Source organism: Octopus bimaculoides, chromosome 11 (genome assembly GCF_046866305.1).
Source record: "Octopus bimaculoides isolate indiv1 chromosome 11, ASM4686630v1, whole genome shotgun sequence".
Taxonomy (NCBI): Eukaryota; Metazoa; Mollusca; class Cephalopoda; order Octopoda; family Octopodidae; genus Octopus; species Octopus bimaculoides.
This window is the reverse complement of record NC_142938.1, coordinates 42,301,364-42,327,187: the sequence shown is the minus strand read 5'-3', so window position 1 is coordinate 42,327,187 and position 25,824 is coordinate 42,301,364. Positions and strand designations below refer to the sequence as shown.

Sequence of the window (25,824 nt, the reverse complement as noted above, 5' to 3'; positions counted from 1 at the left end):
TATATCGGTTTTTCTAATGAATATTTTTGCCTTTTCCTTAAATTTAAATGTTCTTGTATAACTGACACACCCTGGATATGTACAAGTATAAATTAAGCCATTTTACTTCATATTGAAATGAAATGATCCTCTTACACTAAAATCGTTATACTTATATCTATGCAGCCACATACATTACATACATGTGTGTGTGTGTGTGTGTGTGTGTGTGCATGCATTTGCCCATCCTTTCTCAAGGGATCTTTGTCTTGCAAGTTATTTAGTGACCCTGTCAGTACTAGTGCATCTAGTCCACACTATAAAGTGGTTGGTGTTTGGAAGGGCATCCAGCTGTAAAAACCATGCTAAAACAGGCCTCGCCTGTGCTGGTGCTACGTAAAAAGCACTCAGTCCATTCTGTAAGGTGGTTGGTGTTATGAAGGGCATCTAGCTGTAAAAACCCTGCCAAAACAGACAGTAAAGCCTGATGCAGTCTTCTGTGTAGCCAGCCCTAGTCAAACTGTCCAACCCTTGCCAGCATGGAGAACGGACATTAAATGATGATGATATATATAATACAAGGATATTACACACACATACATATCACAGGTGTAGGTAAGAAGTTTGTTTCCTGATCGCATGGTTTCAGGTTCAGTACTACTGTGTGGCACCTTGGGCAAGTGCCTTCTTAAAGTTTTCATCTACCAAATTCACTCACAAAGGTTTGGTCAGCCCAGGCTTATTTTCATGACATTTGTCCAAAGTGCTACACACAGAGACTGAATCCAAAAGCGTGTGTTTGAGGAATGAACAGTTATGCATGCTTTTATTTGCATGGCACCTTAGGTAAGCGTCTTGTACTATAGCCCAGAGACAACCAAAGCTTTGTGAGTGGATCTGGCACTGAAAGAAGTTTGTGTGTCTGTGTGCACACACATACATATCACATAACTGACCAGACTGTTAGATTTAGTTACACATTGCTGGTCACAATGCATTTTGCATTATTTTAGCCTTTGAACAATGTCACCCTGCTGGCTAGGCAAGCAGGCCAACATCCCCTCCCCGTATATATATATATATATATATATACATACATAGATACATTCACACACTGAGTAATACCTCACCTAAGGAGGACGTGTTTTACGAGACCCTGGGTTTATGAGTTTTATTTTTCAGCTCACTTTTGTATAGTGAGCTGAAATTTTTCAAGTACAAGATTCAAATTTTGAACAAAGTGCAAAAGTTTCTACTACCATAACAAATGCTTCTGCATGTTACCGAGAGATTTATAGAGAGCAGAAAAAAGCTAAGTGAACGACCCAAGACTTGTTTTTCAAACAGAAATCTACAAGCTCGTGTACGAGTGCTTGTGAATCAGTGATCATGTCTACAAGTGATGGTGTGCATGAGTCTAGTGTGAGTGAAAGGGATATGGAAAACGCTTATAATAATATTTTTCTTTTGCACAAGATATTGTTTACATTTTACTTTTATTTTATTACCATTTATTTAAGAGTATTATAAATTTTATAGGTAAAATATTTTTCTGAGAATGAATTACGATTTATAATATTGCTACTACGGGAAATTATTGCCTTGCTTTACAAGTTTTGCTTTATGAGCTGTCTCCAGGAACAAATCAACTTGTATATCAAGGCATCACTATATGTATGTATATATAATGCTCGAAATACAAGACTATGTATGTATTTTAAATGCTCGAAATACAAGACGAAAAAAACAGCCAACAACTGATGAAGGGTTGTTCTTAATGTTGTTTGTCTTGTTTTCCATTTGTGCCTTTCGTTGTTCAAAAGAATAGTTCATGTTGCATGTATTTGTGCTTCATACATTTTTGTTGTACACGTTTCGTGACGTCCTGTGCCCACATATGCATATATATATTATTTATATATATGTATATATATATATATATATATGTATATATATATATATATATATATATATATACCAGTCCTCAGTCAAATCGTCCAACCCATGCTAGCATGGAAAGCGGACATTAAACGATGATGATGATATACACATATATACGTTTAGATGTATGTACATATACGTATGTATACATGCATATATATATTATTTATATTATATGATTGAACACCACGCATTCTCTTCCAAGTTTTATCTTAATAATTCTGATGCGCACTTTATATGAACTTTTTCCTCTTTCGTTTTTCTCTTTCTCTCTTATTCTTTTACCTCCTCTTCTCCCACTATTCTATCCTATTACTCTGTCACTCTCTCCCTCACTCCTCCTCCCTTGCTCATGTGGCTCCCCCGTGACCATCGGCCATCTTTTTTTCTTCTTCTAACTTGTGCTTCTTTCTTTCTCTCTGTTGTAGCTGGAACAAGGAAGATGTGTTCTTGTCCGTCTCCTGTCCAAGCTTGATTTACATGTTTGCCACCACAACCTCATTTAGGCTTAGCAGCCCTTCCTGCTTGTTTTCACTGTCCTGTTTGTGTTACCAATTTTGACCCACCGCAAAATCCCAAATTTTATTTAATTTGCTTTGCGGGAGCAACTGTTTTATTGAAAGCATATATTGCTGTTAAATGCTCGAAATACGAGACTAGAAAAACAGCCAACAATTGATGAAGGGTCGTTCTTTATGTTTATTTTGTTTTCCATTTGTGTCTTTCGTTGTACGAAATAGTTCATGTTCCATGTACTCGTGCTTCGTATTTTTTTGTTGTACATGTTTCGTGACGTCCTGTACCCACATATGCATATATATATATATATATATATACACACACATTTGTATGTGTGTGTGCACAAGTGAGTTTGCATTCCCCACAACTTCATTTGTGTTATGAAAATTAACTTCACTACTGCCCATCACAAAAAGATGTCCATCCAGGCATCTTCACAGTATTTGGTAACATGTGATATCACTGTTTGTTGTGCAATAAATTGGGAGATTACCTCGCTTGCAAACGAATGGGAGTTGATGACAGGAAGGGTGTCTGGTCACAGGAAACTGTCCACAACATACTCTCATCTGACCCATGCAATCATGGAAAATTAAACATTAGAATGATGAAGATGATGACTATATGTGTAAATATATATAATAAAGATGTATATTACAAACACACACCTACATTCATATATAGCACACTCACAGAAAGAGAGAGTGTGTGTGTGTGTAAAAGAGAAAGATGAACAAAAGTAAATCAGATTATACCAGTTCTGACCAAAAGGTCACACACATACATTGCTTACATTTAACAAAGCAAAGCAAAAAACAAAAGGAAACAAGAGTAATGATAATAATAAAAAACAACACTGAAACAGAGGAAATGTTGAAATCCCAAAATCAATATGGATTTATTTTTCGATTCATTGAGTTAAAGATAATATCTGAAAACAATAAGTTGTGAGAAATCTGAGGAGAACATAAGCTAAAAACTATCTTAACTAAAAAAGAGTCATGTGGGTGGTAAAGATATTGATTGGCTATCAATTGGAGAAATGAGCTTTTAGTCTAACAGTTCATTATAATAGGGTAGTGCAAATCCAATCTAAGTAGGCCAAAATGGAGAAAATGTTGTAACTGATGACTTTCTCCGAGTTTGATAACAAGAAAACACGTATGAATCAGAAATGAGGATGGTGTTAATAGTATAAAAAAAAACAAGTAAAAGAAAAAACCCGAAAATTAATAACTAAAATTAAAAACAAATATCTAAATTAAATTGAATAGATGTGAAAATATTTTGAGTAAATTGCAATTTTTACACTTACATGATTAACAAGCCATTTTTGTTATTTATTATTCTAGAAGAGCAAATAACTTCATCCAAAGAAATTCATTTAGTTGAAAAGAAGAAAACCCAATTTCACTGTTTGAATTTGTTCTCAATACTATTTTTCCCTTAATGAGATTTTTAAATGAGAACTATACAAAATGGAAATGGATAAAGAGTTCGAAAAAGACATCTTTGGAGCATTGAGTTTTGATATATATTTTTATATATATATATATATATATATATATATATATATATATATATATATATATATATACATACATACACACGAGACACAAATCTTGTAGATATTGTTTAGTTTCTGAGAAGGTAGTTGAAATTCACCCAGCTGCTAGGGTAGGCCTGATTACGTAGATTATTAGCATGGCCAGAGAGGACTTCATCTATCATTCCTTTCATGTTTCTCAGTTCAGAAACAGGTAATCTTATTATAGAGAAAGTATTGAGTTTAAATATATTGTTTTTAAACTGAAATATAAAGCGATGACAAAGTAGTAACACTGGGAACTTAGACTTACACAACAAAGAAATAGAAAATATGCATAAAAACAACTTACCAAACAAACTTATAATGATATTAAACTTGCTCTCCAGAAGTGATGAAATGATTGCGCTTGACTAAGTTTTGGATTCTACATGTGAACACTTTTGTACCTTGCTGTATTAATAGAAACGGATGGCAGCAATAACAATAGCATCAATAACCCCCACCCCTCACCCTTTTCACACAATTGACCTTAAACTGTTATTGAAACAGTGACTTCCATTTAATTAATAATAAAATGCATGTTAATTGTTTGCCACAAATTGATACAGTAAAATCAAATATGTGTTCATAAATATTAGAAGAAAATAGTTACTAAGTCAATATGAGTAGCCCATTCAGTGTGCAGTAAAATTTGTTTGAAAAGAGAGCCATCTTATTGTTTTGATATAAATCTGGTCTTTCTAAATAGTGGACCATCTGGTAAAAATCTCAGGTAATAGAAAATCAGTAATGGGTTTAGATTAGATGGGGTGCACTGAATATATTCCAAACAATTTGCATTTAGCTCAGCTTTATGCCATGAATTATTTTGCTCATCTTTATGCATCCACAATATTCTAAACTGCATTGGGTTTTATAAGACTTATCAATAATGTAAGTAGCTTTGTAAATACACCTTTGATACAGTACATTAAATTTAGAATTTTCGAGTCCAAAGGTATAATCATGAGTTGTCTGCTTGCTCAAAGTCGACTTGTGGCTAACTAACAATAAGTGAACTGTATACACTCCCTTCTAGGTGGGTATGAAGAATTAGAAATAACAACTGTTTATAGCAATGAATATTTATGTGTCTACTTGGGGATTGCTGGTTTCTAACACTGGCACAACCACATGTTTATAGGGCAATGGGTTGTAAGAATCAATACACAATATGTTACTAGTGCTCAACAACTTTGAAGGAATGATCGGCAGAGACAACTACAGTGGGATTTGACCTTAGAACATAAAGGGACATAACAAGTTATGATATCCAGTAATCCCCCAATTTTGCCACTAATCACAAGCAAAACTTATGCATTGTCATCTAACTAGTTTAATATTCAGAACAGTTAAATATGGACATTTTTGTGTTTTTGGCATCTGAATCAAGCATAAGATTTAATGTTGAAAATATGGTATGAATAACGCCCAAATAATTGGAAGCACAGTATGATAATGTGAAGGCTGTGCTTATGGGCTTTCTCCTTAACACTATAACAATGTGGGTATTTTGTCTTATATGAAATGTTCTTTATATCTTGATTTCTGGATATGAAGAGAATACATTAAAAGTCATCATAATAATTAATTTGAATTATAAAATCTGTTTTCTCAGGGCTTTAACACAAAGCCTTAATTAAACTATAGCATCTCAACCAGAGGCCAAAGAACTAGAATTTTATACTTCTGACCATCACTGTATCACTCAGTAATACTGATATCAGTCATGAGGCAATCATAGCCTCCAGTTCAAATGAAAAAAGAACACATTGAATAATGTAGCTCATCATCATTATCATTTAACATCTGTTGTCCATGCTGGCATGGGTTGGATGGTTTGACCAGGGCTGGTAAGCTGGAAGGCTGCACCAGACTCCACTCTGATTTGACATGGTTTTCTACAGATGGATGCCTTTCCTAACACCAACCACTCTGAAAGTGTAATGGGTGCTTTTATGTGCCACAAGCACAGGTGCCATTTGCGTGACACCAGTATCTGCTATGACTGCAATTTTGCCTCCATGAGTCCCAATGCTCGAAAGGAACTCATCCATTTTGCCTCCATGAGTCCCAATGCTCGAAAGGAACTCAGCCATTTTGCCTCCGTGAGGCCCAATGTTCCAACAGTGCTCTTTATGTGACACCAACATCAGCCATGACCACAATTTCACTTGGCTTGATGAGTCTTCTCAAGCACAGCATATCGTCAAAGGTCTCAGTCACTGGTCATTGCCCCTGTGAGGTTCAAAGTTCGAAGATCATGCTTCACCATTTTGTCCCATGTCTTCCTAGGCTTACTGCTACGACAGGCTCCTTCTACAGTTAGAAATCAGCACTTCTTTATACAACTGTCCTTGTCCATATGCATCACATGACAATACCAATGCAGTCATCTTTCTTGCACACCACATCTGATGCCTTTTATGCCTAGCTTTACTCTCAAGATGCTTACACTTTGTTGTACATGCATACTGTCATTACACATCCAGTGAAGCATACTGGCTTAATTTCATTCAAGCCTACACATGTCCTCGGCTGTCACAGCCCATGTTTCACTGCTATATAGCATGGCAGTCCACACGCAGGCATCATACAATCTGCCTTTCTAAGAGGGAGGCCCTTTGTTGCCAGCAGAGGTAGGAGCTCTCTGAACTTTTCTCAGCCTAATCTTATCCTCACCACTACACTCTTGGAACATCAACATCCCCTTTCACTATTAACTTGGTCACCTAGATAACGGAATCTATCTACCTCTAGCTTGTTCCCCTGTCAGTTGATGGAGTCTATTTTCTGCACATTTTCAGCGTTTATTGTACCTGTGCATCTTCCACATACAAAAGCTAGTTTCCCTGTTGACCTTCCTCTGATATTGTTGCATCTTTTATGTGTCCAAAACTTACACTGGGTGCATCTTATGGAATTTCTACCTATGCCTTTTCTACAGATCAAACAAGGCCTTCTACCTGAAGGGATTTGTGATTTGTCTGCCTTCCTACTTACTAAGACTTTGGTTTTTGCTAGGTTAACTTTAAGGCCCTTTGATGCTAGACCTTGCTTCCATACCTGGAACTTCTCTAGTTCTGGTGTCATATCTTAGATACCTTTGATCACAAGTTTCCTGAATCAGAGCTGATTTGGGGTGAAAAAGAACTAATGCCAGGTTTTATATACACTGAATCTCAACTTTTCATATCAATAAAAAACCCAAATCAAAACAATAAATGTACAAGTATTGCTGTGTACTTAAGTGCTTTACAACAACAGTCTCAGATTCAGTTCTACTGTACAGTATCTTGATAGGTATATTCAACCATAGCTAGAGTTGATGGAAACTATAGCAGATGGTTACACACACATATGTATTTATATATATATGAGGACAGGTTTTCTTTCAGACTTGTACTAAAAACATAAGTGCATTCTAGTTTTATTTTCTTTACTGTGGTATTTATTAGTATTTTCATACAATTTCCTTGCAGTTTGTTTGGAACAGTAGTCTTCAATTCTAGACCTCACAGACTCAACTTCTGATTGAAGATGGTGCCTCCAACAAGACTGCATCCAGTGACAGAAGCCAATAAAACAATGCAAAACCTTACATCATTAAAACAATACATATGAAGTCATGCTGAATACATCTATCTATTCCCTCTGTCTGTCTGTCTGTCTACACACATACACAATAGTAATGCAATTTATGTTTGCTAAGTTTGATTATGTCCATGCAAGTATATGGATAGAATGTGGAATATACACATGGAATATGCTCTGTAGAATATACAAGTGCACTTACAGATTTATGTGTTGTGAAAGAAAAGGGATTAAGTTTGAGTAGTCACCATATGTGAACACTCAGTAGTGGAACTGAAATTCTTCTCTAATTGTGATAGAAAAAAAAAAAAGAAATTTAAATAGGATCCATGCGATACTGAAATTTAGCAACTGTCAGTTTGGGATATAACACTTTTTTTCTTTTAAATAATTTCTCTTTACACTGACATAAAATCACAACTTTATATAGAGGAAGGTATTATTGATTGAATTTAAAGATGTGACTGATACTTATTTTGTCAACAAGTGAGCCACTATGGAGCCACTCAACCTGATATAAACTGCAGTCAAACTTCCCTCAAAAAAAGGTTATGAAAAAAAAAGCACACCATACACTTTTATAAAGTGGCTGGCATTAGGAAGGGCATCCTGTTGTAGAAAACCTGTCAAAGCTCCAGCTTGTTGAATCAGGTTGAACTGTCTGATCTGTGCCAGCAAGGAAAAGCGACATTAAATGATGATGTACTAAAAGATAGATTGTTTGCAAAAGGCAAAAAGAAAAGAAATAGGATTTTTATAGCTGGAACAGTTTGGATCATAGGTCTGCAAGGCTAATCTGGAGTCAAACAACAACTACTCTGTGGAATGAAAGGTAAAATTATCCTCAGTAGGGTTTGAACTTAGTGAATATATGAATGAAAGCAAATACTGAAATAATTTAGTCTAATACTTACTCTATTACTTCTGCCATTCCATACCACTGGTTTTGAAATATTGATAAAATTTTTAAAATTGAATAATTACTATTTAAATGCTAATTGGATTTAAAGGGAGCCCCACTCCCACCAAAAGCAAGTACACAAAGGAAATGCATTAAAAGTAACAGAGGGTGACAGCACTGAAGCAAAGGCTTTTCAATGCCACTCTCCTTCCTGTCTGCTCTACTAATTCCGGATGCAGATTTCTAATCACATAAAAAGCAAGAAAACAATGACAACACTGATTTAATTTTTAAGAGAGCTCTTGAATAAATCATACAGGTAGCTTTATATCTAACTTTGCTAATAGAATCAAGTAAGTAGATCGTAAGAGAAACATAATTTAAAAGTTGACAATTTAACTGTTACATAAGTAATTCCAGTTAAATAGGAAGATTAAATTATGCTACAATTTCAAAGCAATTTTTGAGCAAATTTATTTCAAATGCAAAGATAAACCATTCAAAAGAGTAAAATGACTGTTAATTGTAAAAGATGGAATTTTATGTAAATGAATGTAAGAGTGAGTTATTAAGATACAGAACTTCAAAAACATAGTTAGATTCAAAGCAAATTTCATTTTTTAAAATTCATTCACATCTTGAATGAAAGTACAAATAGAATAACTTCCCTTTAAATACAGAAACATATAAAAATGGGTAAAAGATAATATATACAACACATATTTGTGTGTGTGAGTGTGCGCATGTGTAACACTGCATATTTAGTGTTCTACACACACACACGTTTATATAATTAGAAATGGTCCCCCAAAATAAAAGAATATCTAGCAAGTCCTGGTTGCTAATGTGAAGGTAACTAAGAGTTATCACAACTAGGAAGAAAATAAGGGAACAGAAGGATGCTTTTGTGAACTTTTGTATGGCCTCCTATAAAGTATGAGCAGAGAGGGATCTGATATGGTGTAGATTACAGCTTGGAATTCCCTAGTGCAAAATACTATATAGCCATCGTTAAGTAATATCAAAGTATGAACAGAAGGGCATCAATGCATAAAATAAAATGCATACAGGTAATGATACATGCTGGGTGAGTAGGTTCTATGACTTTGATTCACCACAATGAAAACAGAAAGGGGAATTGAAGGAAGTGTCTAGACCTGAAGAAATGAAACCTGAGGTGACATAACACTAAACAAGGTCAAGTTGGTTACAGAGAGAGCGACTGTCCTCCAAATTATCCTTTGGTTCAGAGAAGCATTTCATAGGACATTGTGATATTAATGTTTCTCATAATTCTACAGGTGGAGAAGAAAGTTACATTGTTATGAAGCAAGGTTATGTATAATTGAAATAGAATTTAGATATATCAATAGGAGCCTATATGAGCTACTGCTTTCTTTAATCAAAATTTGGTAACAGCTCCATCTAATTGGGGATTATATGGAAGAAGATACATTGATGCATCCTATTAAGTCAGTAACTGTTTCTCAAGAGTGTGAAGTCATTTAGGATACCCAGCACAAGTGTTCTTTAAATTGTTGTTGTGGGTTGTACATAGAAATTTGCATTGTATGCAAATTGTCTTTTTTTGCAAAGTATGTGCACATCCATTTGAGTAACATTTGTTCAAATTTCTTCAATAAAAAATCTGATTTCATCTTGAAAACCTTGTGTGCATAGATATTTTTTTTCTTTTTCAGCTGTAAAACATATGCACATGCAGTAACACGGAGGCAATACTCCTCACTGCTTTTACTACAGTGTGAAGGACTATAGACAAGATACTAAACATCGTACCATTTGATAGCTAGTAACATACCACAGGTATAGCTTTTGAAGTTTGAATGTGTCTCACCCATATTATCATGGGGAAAACCCTCTAGGTGCAGAACAAAGCAGTGCTTGCAACAATTCAACAGTGAGCTTTAACTAAGCTGAGGAGAAGGATTAAATTTTTTGTAATGATTCTGAAGTCAGCACAGTTTTTGAATTTGGTAAATGGAAAGCAGATCACACTATTTAGAGTAGCACCTTTAAACATGACTTTCAGTTAATATTTCATTGAATTAAGGCGGCAAGCTAGTAGAACTGTTACCACGCCAGACAGAATGCTTAGTGACATTTCTACTATCTCTACATTCCGAGTTTAAATTCAACTGAGGTCGACACTCTGTTTCATCCTTTCGAGGTCAATAAAATAAGAACCAGTTGAATAATGGGGTTGATGTAATCAACTTACCTGCTCTCTCAAAATTGCTGGCCTTGTGCCAAAATTTGAAACCAATATTTTATTGGATTACACTAGGGGTGTAGCTTATGACCTTGAGAAACAGATAGTACCAGTTGGTTTAAGAACAGTTGCTACAGCATGTAATTGATAAATCCACCTCATTTTAAGATAATCTTTATTACAAACCAATATTATTTAATGAAGAGAATAAGTATAAACAATAGCAAGAAGCCTTAAAATAAAATATTTTCCAAAATATCCTCTTCTGCTGCCACAGTGAGACTAATAACTGCATTGTTAAATATCCTTTGTCTGTCCAGTTTGAGCAGATGCATATTTGAAGTGACTTGGAGATTGGGAATTAAGTCTGGTTTGAAATTATTGCACATTCTTCCGTATTTCATACAATTTTTATTTTGTTGTCATATAACAGGTTTTGATTGTCAGTGGGTATATTTTTTTTTCTTGATATGGTCATGCAATGCATAAAGTTTTAATTTTGTAGACTTATGCCTCACTGTGTTTGTTATCTATGACTACAGTATGTGAATAGAAGTCAGCTAATGAATTATAACACTGATCCCTAGAGACTGTGTTTTAAGTGGCTGGTGACAAGGAAAAATAAAAGAGAGTTGTTGCCAGGGTAAGCAGAATTGGTATATTCTAAGAAAAACTGATGCAGTTGTCGTTGCCCCAAATCAGCCCTAAGTAGACTTGTGATCAAATGTGTTCTAACCAAAACCATTCCCCTTTACTTGCGTAGGTATTGTGTATTTATGAGTACATTACCCAAAATATTCTTCCCTATTCAAGACTGTAAGGTGTAGTTTGAGGGAAATTTGGTTACTGTTTCTCGCAGGTTAAGTGAATACATAAAAGCTATTCACTGGCTCATCACTAATGTACCTCTGCAGATTGGTATCAAATTTACTTGAACTAGGTAAAAATTGTATCAATGGCAATTGGCTGAGTATTTTGTAATTAAAAAAAAAATTTGTAATATGTTAAGGTACCGAAAATGACCAGTTTGTATGGGATGCTAAGAATTTTTACTCTCTACAAATTTAATGGTAGGCAGTTAACCCACTCATAGAGTGTCTAGAAAACAAAACAAATGCTTTATTTTGATATTCTACACCATTTGAAGTGCATGGCTCTGTGGAGTGTAGTGTGACAACATATTATTTTAATTTACCAATTGAGTTCAAGAATTTAAAGTGGTGGCCACTACAAGAACACAAAGTGGATTTGAAAGGCATGTGTCAGTCTAATTATTTGGTGTTTAACAGGAGTATACTGGCAATTCAGTACATTGTTAGATATAGTGAATTACTGGTCCATATAACTACTTTGATAAGGATGTATGCTTTGCATTTGTTTGAATCAGACACGACATTGTGTTATTATACTGTAATGTAAGTGGGTTTCAAGTAAATACTGTAGTTGCAGGGAATGACTGACTGAACACTATTCAATTTTTTTTCTCTGTGTTTTTCTCCTTGTCTCTGTATTCTTTCTGTTGAAGAGCGTAGCTCGAAACGTTAAAGACTTTCCGTATTCCCGAGCGTCATACTAATACATCCTTTTGTTGTTTACACCACCTGTCCTCGTCTGTTGTTGTTTTTTCGTACATTCTCCCATGTATATATATATATATATATATATATATATATATATATATATATATATATATATCTACACACACACTCACATATTTACATGTGTGTGTATATAAAGTGTATATGTCATCATTATCATTTAACATCCATTTTCCATACTGTCATGGCCAGGAACTGCTCTGGGTTCCATAGTCTGTTTTAGAATGGTTTCTACAGTTGGATGCCCTTCCTAATGCCAATCATTTTACAGAGTGTACAGGGTGCTTTTTATGTAGCACCATTGTGTGTGTGTGTGTGTGTGTGTGTGTCTTATACACACTAAGGACACTAATGTTTTTATTAGTGTCCCTTCTTTGATTTTTGGCTCTCATATAGCCTTTGTTTCACAATATATATATATATATATATATATATAATAATAATATAAGCAATGAAATAAATAATCTTGCAATAGAAAAAAATAAGTTTAATTTCATTTAAGAGCCTGTCTATTGACTTGTAAGTGCAACAGATGGTGTAAAACAATAAGTGAGTTATTTAATAAAACATGGAAAAAAGATTGTAAAAATGTTATCAGTCTGATTTAATTCATAAGTGGAATACACATGGAGGGGGGGGGGGGGAATCCCTATTCATATTCAGTCAAAAAAAAAAAAAAAATTTCACATTATTGCTTAGTATCTAAAAACATTAGTTTCCAGAAAGGTACTTCTGCAGTAATGTGAAATAAATATGTTCCAGTTTTACACAATAGAACAGCATTTTGGTTAATCTATGACATAGAAAATGAATAATCGAAGAAGATTTTTAAAAATATAATATTCAAGTAATTGCACTAGTTTGATTGAAATTGTTATAAAACACTTGTTAAAAAAAAAGCTTTTTATTTCAGAAATAATCAATTCTATTTCTTTATAATATTTTACAATTATATTTTATATTATCTTTATTCATTAAAAAAAAAAAGAAAACAATTCAAGAATGTTCTGAAAATTCAGACAACTGTCTGAATTACAGAAGCAATGCCTACAGATATGTTTATTCTAATTATATTAGCTACTCAGTTGAGCTGTATATTTATTATTTTAGTTTAGGACAATTAATATGCTTTGCCAAAGAGACCAACTGGAAGTTTTGATCAATGGTCCAGTACTTAGCCCATTTAGATTGATTGCATCTGTTTTTTTTGTTTTTTTTTTTTTATAAGAAAGAGAAAATAATTAATAACTGCTAAGATAACTTACCTAAACTATCAACTTTTGTTTGCACTCATGAGTCTTTAGCAAGGTTAATACATTGAAATCTGGAAAAAAAGGAAATCACATACAGAAATTAGAAAAATATATTTCAAATCATATAATACATTAATAATCCTTTTTAATACAAGTGCAAAGCCTGAAATTTTGGGCAAGGGGACTAATTGATTATCTCAACTCTAGTGCTCAACTGGTACTTATTTCATTGACCCTGAAATGATAAAAGCAAAGTCAACCTTGGCAGAATTTGAACTCAGAACATAAAGACAAATGAAATACTGCTAAGCATTTTGTCTGGCATGCTTACGATTTTTGCTAGCTCACCATCTTATATAACGCAATAATGGTTGTGGTTGAATCAGCAAGCTTGTCGTAGGTGTATGTGGTACATTTGCACCCTCTTGTCTTCACATCACAATAGTTGTAAATGTGTGTCACCATTACACAAGTGGTGTCATCAATTTCCAGTCTTCTGTAAAAATGTCCAGTCATGGAAAAATATTGCCTTGGTTGGAAACAAATGAGAGTGTGCAAAAGGAAGGACATCAAACCATAGAAATTCTGCCTTAATAAATTCCATTTGACCCATGCAATTATGGAAAAGTGGATGTTAAAACAATGATGATGTTCAGCATTTCTAAACAAGAATTTTGTTTTCTAAATATTTCTGCTATTTTGCCAAACCACCATCACCTCATATTTCTATTATGTGCTGTTCTGTTCTTTAAATTATGTAAAATTAGAAAAGCTCTAGTTTCAGCAATAATGACCCTGAATTTGAATTTAATTTTTGAATGCAGAAAATAGAAAAAAATAAATATATGTAAAAAATAACATATGGTGAACTTGAAACAGGATGTTTGAATATTCCAGTGTGTAAACACTGCTGGACAGCTGCAGTGAAAACAATGATTTCCAGAAAGAGAATGGTTTAAAGTATTTCTCTTTCAAACTTTTCTGTTATCCCCCTGCTCAAGACCCATTGATTAACTATTTTTGTTTATTCCAATTCTAGTATTTATCTTTTAAATTCCTGTAGTGCTTTATCTATGTAAATCTCTCCATCCTGTTAGAAATTAGATCTTGATGAAACGTAGTTAGTCCAGTTAAAATCATAATAATATAACTGCTGCTTAAATTTGAATAAAATTTGCTGTGGCAATTTATGTTTGTTAGTGTACATTGTGAATGTGGTTATTAGCTTTTCTCATGTTACTTTCACTTGCCAAAGTAGTTGAATACAGTCAAGTTGATTATACAAAGATCATTAGAAGTATAATTACATCCTTTCCTGTCTCAAGGCTGAGTTGGTGCTCCAGTTAATATCTATCTTGGAAGTTAAGTTGCAAAACTCCCATTAGGAAAAGAGGCCATGTAACGTGTATGAATGAAGATGGTTGCATGAAGAGGTGCCAATCTCTAAATGTAGAGGGAACATGTGGAAGGAGTAGATCCAGGAAGACATTTAACAAAGTGGTGAGAAAGGATCTACAGACGTTGGGACTCACAGAAAGGATGACAAGGGACTGAGACTTCTGATGGTTTGCTGTGCTTCAAAAGACATGTCAAGCTAAGTAAAAGCATGGTTGTCCTTGCATACAAGCTCATCCCCTGCAACCCTCTCCAGCTGAGCATCCCTAATGTTGTGGACTCATAAGTGCTAGTGTCACTTAAATGCACCTGAGCTGGTGCTACGTAATAACACATAGTACAATCCGTAAAGTGGTTGGCATTAGGAAGGGCATCCAGCCATAGAAACTATGCCAAAACAGACAGGGTGTCTGAACAGCCCTTCAGCTGATCAGCTCCTGTCAAACCATCCAATCCATGCCAGTATGGAAAACAGGCATTAAATGATGATGACGATAACTATTAGTGTTACTTACTTGTTACAATAATTACCCTATCTTCATAATCCCACCAGAATGCAGAGATCCTACATTTAAAATATATATCAGTAAATTGATGCTCATATTCCCCTCCCCCCATCATTACCATTCATTAACGAAAGCAAAGATGCTACAGAAATTTCACTATTTTCTCTAAATCAAAGCTCTCTTTTTAAAATCAAATCATTAATTAAAGCTATTGAATTCTAACTCACTGGTTGAGGTATAAACTGCCATTATGCTTGAAAACCAAAGTAAGAAAACATCCAGAAATATTTATTTGATAAAAACAAAAACGATGCAAATAGGAAGTCTTTTGACAAGAAGTTCATTCTTAAATGATACTAAACTTTGTTTCTCACCCAGAAGCCTTAAACGGCAATGCTATTAGAACTGCGGTTTCATGCATTTTTAGATTTAGTGACACCTGTGGATATTTGTGGTTCAGGGTTTTAAGAGCTATTATAATGCATCAGAGTCTATTTGTTACAGAAAATATAAACTTAAGGAAAGAACAAACTGGGTCATAACCAGGGTCTATTTGCCAAAAATATGAGCATTTAGTAAGCTTCCTGATATAATATTGGCAACAAATTCAATTTATATTTTACCTTTACTTACCAGTTATCAGAGAAGATGAATTTCATAATAGACTTATGAGAGAAATGTTTGTTTTTATTTGAAACATCATATTGATATATTAATAAATAAAATGTTATAATTATTTTATGAAACCAGTCTAAAATCACAATTAATGTGGAAATTAATTGAAAGACGTTGGGGTGTAATTTAGTTAGGTGTATAGTAATGAAAAGGTCAAAGGGTATTGATTTATATGGAATGAGAAAATGTGTGAAGCAACAATACTATTTGAATGTATTTAATTATAACATCAGAATTTACAGGCGTTGTTTCTCTTAATTATTTGTACAGATATTTCTGCTTCTAATTCTTAAATGTGAGTTCAATGAATTACCTCTCCTAGTTATCTAATTATATTAACCATTTTGCTAACATTAAAAATAACAGGCTGAAAATTTCACCAACATTTTCTTTTTTAAGTAATTAAAATGTAATTTCCATTTCAGCCAGTGAATATTATAAAGTTTGCTGATATATTATAAAATTCTGATTTTTCAAAGTAAATTACTTTTGTAAATTACATATTTGTAGATTAGAATATGGTTTTAATTTAAATTAATCTTCACTATCTCATTAACAAAATCTAATGGACATGTGATGTTTTACAAAATGCTGCTGATTAAATTAAATGATAATATTTGAATGAAGAAGTTAGTAATACAGATAGTTGCTTGAGTGTCTAATCTGTATCTTGTTTAACTAACAAATTTAAATTGCTTTTTCTGAACATCCCCACCCTTAAAAAAAACAACAAAATAAACACTAAAAATTACAAGGAGAGAAATTATGCTTCATAGAAAATCTGAAAGGATCATACGAAATATTTAACAAATTTATGGGTATATCACTCTCTCATATGAGAAATCAAAAATCTGTAGACTCTCTGCCCCATCATTTTCTATTTCACACTGTCTATTACCAGAGTTAGTATTCATAATCAACTGTCTGTTCCATTTCCTAGTGGTTATGGACAACCTGGTTTGCATATTCACCTGTTTGGTAGGTAATTAAGAGTCAGGTGGTTGGCAGGTTTCCTGAAGTTAGCATTGCAAATGGTTAGGAGCCTTGATCTCTCTTCATTCCATGTACCAAAACCTCCGTGGATACTGGAACAGCCATCACAGTGTTATGCAATATGTCCATTAAAGTCATTAGCTGTAGTAATGAAGCTGTTTTCATTTGTTATCTAGGTACTCTATGGAAATAGTCTTTTTTGTTTATGTGTTAGTCCTTATTGGAAAGACATAAAGAGATCACTTTTGATGTTGTATTACCTATGATTAGTTTAAATTTAACTCTCCTCACATTTCCTTATTATCTCATTTGCTCTAGCTTATCCATTGTTCTTTGCTGGTGAAGACATTGGTCAAACCCCACCCTCTATTCTACACAGTATACATCTACTTGCATCCACACAAACATCTTTGCAATTTCTCCTAAACTACTTTCCACTGTGCCAATGTTGATTACAGCAGCCAAGAAATTTTGTAAGAATAAAGTTCCCAGTCATGGTTAGGTTGTTTCACCTGTTTTCTACATCAAGAAAGTAGAAAGTTGGTGCAATCATTTGATGATGGTCAAAGGCTTCTCACACATTGCCAAATATTCCCAACTGACAACTTCACTACAGTGAGCAGAATTGACATAGTGAATGATTGTCCTGTATACTCAATTAGAAATTTTCACTGCATTCATGATTGTCATGATTTTGGCTTGGTTTCATGGTTGGATGCTGTTTCTAACTCCATCCACTTTACAGTATAGTTTGGATGCATTCTATCAAACCTCCCACACTAGAGAAGTTGCCTTTCAGGTTTAAAATGTCCTCTCTATACACTATCAGTTTGTAGAGTTACTCTTTTTCTAGGCAGGCTGCCTTTACTGTAGTTTTCCAAGTCTATATCTCACTCTGTAGAAATACATTCAGAATTACTTCCTCTCTAGTTAGGTTGCCTTTAATATGACTGAAGAACTATGTTCCAAGGCACTCTAGTCAGGACCACTCATGTGATCACATAAAATTTCTGTCAGGATAAAGTAATGGCAGCTGGTCATACTTAAGACAGAAAATGTTCATAGAGGGCAAGCTCATGTTACTGAGCAACTGCATTTACTAAGTGAGGCAGCATGTTAGTGTAAGTAGATAAATAGATAATTGTTTAAGCTTAATTTAATATCATGTCTCTGTGTTGTGATCTATATTAATCTGTGATATTGTCTTTTATCACAATGAGCTTCACAGATACATAAAAAAAGAGAAATAAACTGTCCGTATGTCTTCCTTGTCTGTAGGCTCGTTTGAGATAGAGAGAGAGAGAGAGAGCTAGTTAGAGGTAAGAAAGAGAAGAAAATCTAGTTTAAATACATAAATAATTATTGTCTTAGCATAATTTGTATCATGTCTGTGTTGCCATCCATAATAATCTGTAAAATCATCATTTATTCTCCAGAATGCATTAAAAAAAAAAAAAAAAAGAGAAAAACATCCCACCCTGCCTTCCATGTGTGTATTCACAAAATTATTTTATTACTCTGTTAATTTGCAGAAAAATTCAGTTACTATTCAAAACATCAAAATAATTGTAGCAAAACAATATTGTAGTCCAGCCAATCTTGTATGGATACCGAATTATACTATGGTACTGATGAAGAAATGTTAATAATGCATAATTACTCAGTTTGAAACATCAAACCATGTGTAACTCTAGCACATAATCCAACTCTTGTTTTAGCTTTGAACATATTTTCAGGTCAGCCTATATTATTTACTATTTTATTTGTAATAGCCTATATCATGTACTATTTTATTTGTAATGGTAAACAGTAGTGACACACATACAATCCATTCATGACCTACACAACACAAAGGCACCAGTTGCATTAAGTGTTCATAGAAACTAGTTTTACCTAAGAAATCTTTTGAAATTACATATTATTTAGAATAAGCATTAGGAGTTAAAAAAAAAAGTCCTATTTCCAACTGACATACAGTAATTATTAGACATCATTACATTTAAAAGGAATGGGAATATGTAAAAGACAAAGAAAAAGAAAGCAAAAATGAAACTGATTCTGTGAACACTCCATTACTGAAGGCATCAATGTTAGAAATAAATATTGCATTTAATATATAACACAATATACTCTGAGAGCAGGAAAAAAGTTATAGCTTAGTGTTTAAAAACAGCTTTTCATATCTATGAAAGAAGATTTCTATCATCTCAAAATATCAAATTACAGAATAATCAAGAAGATTAAATATTGATCAGCATAATCTAAATGCATGTAATTGTAAACTCTTACATTAGTCTCAGTTTTTTTTTCTTTTTCTTTTGAGAAGCAGCAGTGTTGCATTATTTCATCATTAAAAAAAAATAAAAATTCCAGAGGCTTTTAAACAGTGTTCAATAAAGAATAATTCCAGAATTGCCAGTAACTGTAATGATTGCAGTTTAGACAAAATAAAGTAGGAGTTTCAGGCAAATTCTATTAGAATCAATATTTGTGACTTTTTATTTTTTTTTTTTACAAATAACACTGACTACCCCTACACCACAAAAAATAAATGTCTTTAATGTTTATGGTTGCAGTAAATAACAGAAGTTACAAAACAAACAGAAATCATAATTAAAAACCAGATTTATTCTCAACTTAGGTTTCTGTTTTCCTCAGGTTACCTGATTTCTCATAATGTTATTTTGAATTAATCGCAAGTTAAAATGTTAACCTCAAGAGAGGAATTTTTAATTTTTCTCTGACCAGTGATATTTAATTGTCAATTAAAGTGCTTGTAGAACTGGAGTAAAAAATATTGTTGTGAAACAAGAACACAATTCAGAGGCAGCAAATATCCTAAGATATTAATACCCTCCAAAGGAATCAGGTGAAGATGCTATTGTTGCTTTTGATGAATTAAATCTGCAGCTGAATAAAATGGAACAAAAAGCAACAAAAAAAAAAAATTCCATTTCAGAAGAAGGCTTAATTGAATCTATACTGCTAAATTTAACCATCAGTGAAACTAGAAATAAAAAATAAGATAACAATAAAAAAATAACCATCAAAATTTTATCTTTGTAGGAAATAAACTAATTAGATTTTGTTGACAGGATGTGAATTATAGCTATGAAGATCATCATTTGAATTGTTAACAAAAGAAAATAGTTTAGTTCTATAATTATACCAACCGAAAGATAGGTAATATATCAAGATACATGAAATTTTAAGATAAAAATATAGTTTATATTTAGTGAGTGATCAATAATAGTTAGTCCTGCTGATTGCACTAGTTACTTGATATCAATGGAGGAATCACTACTTCAAATATAGGTGGACTCAAGTGGATATGGTTTTGACTAGTAGCAACTATTGATTCTATTTAAATTAACAGCAGGGTAAGGAGAAATACAATAGCTTTTATGAAATGCCAAAAGAATTTACATCAAATTTTGTACAGATAAATAGCAGCAGAAATCTTAACCCTTTTGTTAGCATATTTCTGTTGAAATACACTGCATTTATTTCAATTAATTTTGAAAATGATGAAGAATTTAGTGAAAAAAAAAGCTTTGTCAATATTAAGCTGGCATTTAGTACTTTAATATGAAATTTTGATGGAGGTTTATATGATAGAATTGAAAGTGGTATCAAAAGGGTTAAATTTAATACAGTAGGGAGTTAGCTACAAGAGAATCGTATCAATTTCTCTGAGATATTGGATTAGATAAATCTGTGAATTATTTCTCAACTTGCTTTGTTTGGTCTTAATATTGATTTCAAATTTTGGCACAAGGTCAGCAATTTCAGGGGAGGGGATAAGTTAGTTATATTGACCCAAGTGCTGAACTGGTATTTATTTTATCGACCCTGAAAGGATGAAAGGTAAAGTTGACCTCAGCAGAATTTGAACTCAGAAAGTAGAGATGGATGAAATGCCGCTAAGCATTTTGCCCGGCCTGGTAACAATTCTGCCAGTTCGCCATCTTATTTGGTCTTGATATTGGCTACCTCTTAACAGCATAAGAAACAGAATGGTGAATGTATATTTAAATGAAAAGCAAGCAAGCATGAGTTATATATACACAGAAGCAGCCATCACCAGATCTTCCTCAGACATCTCTTTATAGCCCTAACACAATAGAAAAATAATATACTTAGGAAAAAAAATGCCTCAATTCTTACATGTGCCACTAATTGAATGGCAGTGTAAAAAAGGTGAGGTTAATTCTTTGATCAATCTTGCTAGAAATATAGTAATATACTCGTGTGAAACATGCTATATTGATCATTGCCAGAATATTGATTTTCCTATTGGACCAGGGTTTTATGAGAATTCAAAATGTATATACTTGAACTGGTATATTTCCTTTATAAAGATTCAGCATTGCAATTGTAATGGTTTATACTTTTTACTCAGTTAAACTTTCTAATCATCTCTTCACTTTGCTACAATGTATTTAGCAGACATGGTTATGTGGTTAAGAAATTCACTGTCCAACTACATGGTTTCATGTTTCAATCCTATTGTGTGATGCTATAGGCAAGCGTCTTCCACCAAAGCCTTATAAGAAGACTTGCTAGACAGAAATTATATATATATATTGTCATCATTTGACATTCCCTTTTCCATGCTGGCATGGTTTCTAAAGCTAGATGCCCTTCCTAATGCCAACCACTTAACAGTGTACTGGGTACTTTTTACATGGTACCAGCACCAGTGAGGTCACCAAGTACCTACAATATAAAACTCTTCAATTGTGTGTGTATGTGTTTCTTTGACATAACATCATGATGGTTGTAAACAAGTGTCACTGTTCTATAAGTGGTGCCATTCATCATCAGTGTTTTGTAAAACCATGTCCAGCTATGGGGAAGTATTACCTTGCCTGAGTCTTGGTGATAGGAAGAGAATTAAGCTGTTAAAAATCAGTCTCAGTGAATTCTGCCTGGCCCATGCATGCATGGAAACAGATGACACACACACACACACACACACACACACACATAACATAGTAGTTGACACTAGAGAGGTCTATCCTAAAACATCTGTACAATGCCCAGTTTGGCCAGCTTCAACAATATAAAATAGATACAGCATAATAAAACCAGAACGCATCTTATGAATTAGTAAAAAAGAATATTTGTTTATATAGAATATAAACACCAATTTTAATTAATTAAAACTTTTCGGCTCATTACCTCAACTACAATAAATCTTTACCATAAGTCTAATTTCTTAATTGTTGTGTAAATATTAATAGCACCATGACTTTCAAAGAATTATGCTCTGCTAATCTGCTTTTCACTCACATCTCAATTTTTCTTCATAATCACTTCATAACAGTTATCAAATTTTATATGCTTGCCCTTTTCAACACTTCGCATAAAGCCACCTTCCCTCCACTTAGTAGCAAGTGTTTTTTTTTTTTTGTTAAGCAAGTGACTTATCAGTCTCATTAGTGTTGTTGGCACAAAAAAAAAAAAATGAATTATGTGGTTGGTGTTAGGAAGAACATCAAGCCATAGGAATATGCCAAAGCTGACATTGGAACTCAGTGCAGCCCTGTGACTCACTGCATCTGGTCAGACTGTCAGCATAGAAAATGGATATGAAATGATATATTTATACATAGCTGTAGTTCTTCCATCAGTTCTACAATGAGATCCATAGACAAAAGGACCTGCTTAAAATACTAGAAATCATGTCCCCTCTCCTCATCTCCCTTATGGCATATATTCTTTTTTGTGAGTTTTATTTACTGATATCAGTTAATATCAGTTAGGATCCTGAAGATTCTGGCTGGTATTATATTAATTCTGGAAATTCATGGAGTTCCTACAATGTGTTCTTCCTCAGGACACTTTAAAGTGATCAATTGTTTTGTACATACATATATGTGTGTGTATGCGTACATGTGTTAGTTCCTTTTATAATAAGATTTTAAGTAAAAAAAAAAAGCATTCTTTTTCTTTTTTTTATTCTTTTATTTCTTTCAGCCATTTGATTGAGGCCATGCTGGAGCACTACCTTTACTCGATCAAATCGACCCCTGGACTTATTCTTTGTAAGCCTAGTACATATTCTATCGGTCTCTTTTGCTGAACCACTAAGTTATGGGGACATAAACACACCAGCATTGGCTGTCAAGCGATGGTGGGGGTACAAACATATATATATATATATATATATATATATACATGACAGGCTTCTTTCAGTTTCCATCTACCAAATCCACTCACAAGGCTTTGGTCGACCCGAGGCTATAGTAGAAGACACTTGTCCAAGGTGCTACACAGTGGGACTGAACCCGGAAGCATGTGGTTGGTAAGCAAGCTACTAACCACACAGCCACTCCTGCACCTATGCTACAAAATTATGCAGAATCATCATGATTCCCATTTAAAATATTAGCCAACTTAATCATTTATTTGTTAAACAACAACCAGGTACCCTTGTAGTTAGCACTTAGAATTGACTTCTGTCTTCACTGGCTTAGCCATGCTTCTCAATGTGCTCAAGAAACCGTTATCCATCCAAGTACCGTGAAGTAGAGATAAAATCCTAAACCCTTTAGTATTCAGATTATTCCATCGATTGTAATGCTTATTTATTTACATTGTTTTGAATTAATCCTGAATTAGCCCACAACTTCAAGATTTCAATTATGTGATTGTTTATTTTTAGAGTGACATTGTAGGCAAAGTGTGAGAGGTTGGATCTGGTCTGTTTGAACATAAAACAAGTAGAATATTTGGGTCAGACATGGCTGGTTTAAATGCAAATAGGGTTAAAGGACTCTATAAGCATCTTTCCAAGACAAACATGTACTAAACACTACTACTTGGTTCTTTAGTGCTGTTAATAGATTTCATTGCTGTGAGCATTTTGAGCAGACCCTGTTTTGTTCCCTGCCTACATTACTTTGGAAGGTGTTTCTTTAGGAAACTAAAGAAATCAAAGAGACAGTACACTCAAAAACGCTAAGCAATAATCAGTGTACAGGTATCATTCCAATATTATAGCTGTTACAGAAATAACTCATGAAAACACTTTCAAGATATATGCTTGATGACAATCAAACATGAGATATCTTGGGATCGTTCTCTTGCTTATGAAACAATATTTTATTGATTTATATATTGAACTGCCATGGAAATTTCTTATACTGACCATTAGAAAACCATTTCACAATTATTATTTGTAATGTTTGTCATGCAATTTTAGTATATAATACCTAGTTTGAGTGATTTTTCTCACATGATCTTCAATAGTGACATATGATACGTGATTGACATCAACTACACCCAAGGTCAAATTTAAAGGTTCTCTCTCTCTCAGTATATTGAAAATACTGAGGGAAAAATGTTTTAATTTTGTTGTAGCAGAGACATTGGTACTTGTGATGTCAGCAACAATGAAACTATAACTGGAGACAAAATGTGTATGTATATATATATATATATATATATAAATATATATATATATAAACTAACAGTGATTGACATCAAGGTGTAAACATTTCCAAGCTTTCAGGACAGCTGCTAGATCTCATACAGAAATTACAGATAGGACAAATATATATATATATATATATATATATATATATATATATATATATATATATATATTTATATTAATACAAAATCATAGCTGGGACAACAAATGTCAGATGATGCATGGTACTAACAGAAGATCAGTCCTGGAGATGATAAACTTACTAACATACAATCTTTTGTGAATATCATGAACTAATTTTAAATACATTCCTGGAAGGTCTCATTGAAGAAGTTATGATTGCTTACAAGGGTCATTTAAAATTTAAACAATATATTCTACTAAAACCATCAAAGAAAAGCACCAAAATTTGGATATATACTGCACTCATAAGGTCTTTATTGCAAAGAAAAATTAGTTTCTGGAGTTTTGACGTCATAAACATTATATCTTATCTAGGATGCCATGCTAATTACAGTAAATTTGCTGACCCTGGTGATCTGGAAAAGAAACTACAAAAATTGTTCACAACATGTTAAGTGAAGTGATCCAATATTTGATTATTAACACCTGCCAGGTAACATTGTGCATGGTCAACAGTGAGGAAGACTCTCTATAGATGTGTAACCCGCCAGAAATAGAGTAGTCAAACCAACCTGGAAACAGATCCTAATTTCTTAAAAATAAGCTAATATAATGTAAACTTATCTCAAAATAAGACAAGTCAGTCATGACCAAAACATCTTCCATTATAGGGGATACTCTTTAGGGCCTGTTTGAGGCTAAATAATAATAACTTATGTTTCAATTGTTTTCTGCATGTGAATTTTTTTTTATTTTGGTCTTTAACATTTTTTATGTATTTAAATTTTTATATTTTTAGTATTCTCATTGTTTTACTTGTTTTTTATTTCATTGTTCTCTCAAAAAGTTTTATACTGTTTTGAAAAATGATATATTCTGAAATGAACAAAATTATTTTACCACCATCTTAAACGGTCTTTGTTCTATATTGTTGAAAATTTTATTGAAATTTTGATTAAAAAAAAAACAAACTAAGCATTAGTAAGTGTTTATTCAAAGTGATTGATTATTCACAAATGTGTTAATAAACTGTTTGGACAAGTGATACAGAGTTTCAAAGGGAAAATAATTATAGAATAAAGGTTAAA

General features: G+C 33.2%; 1 protein-coding gene across 1 annotated transcript in view; it reads right to left on the bottom strand.

Moving 5' to 3' along the window:
- Positions 1-25,824, bottom strand: part of LOC106883701 (plasma membrane calcium-transporting ATPase 4) — a 291,531-nt gene that overhangs the window by 180,976 nt on the left and 84,731 nt on the right. The window contains exon 2 of the mRNA XM_089360610.1: positions 13,616-13,674. The gene's annotated coding sequence lies outside the window, so the exon portion shown is untranslated. The remainder of the gene's footprint in view (positions 1-13,615; positions 13,675-25,824) is intronic.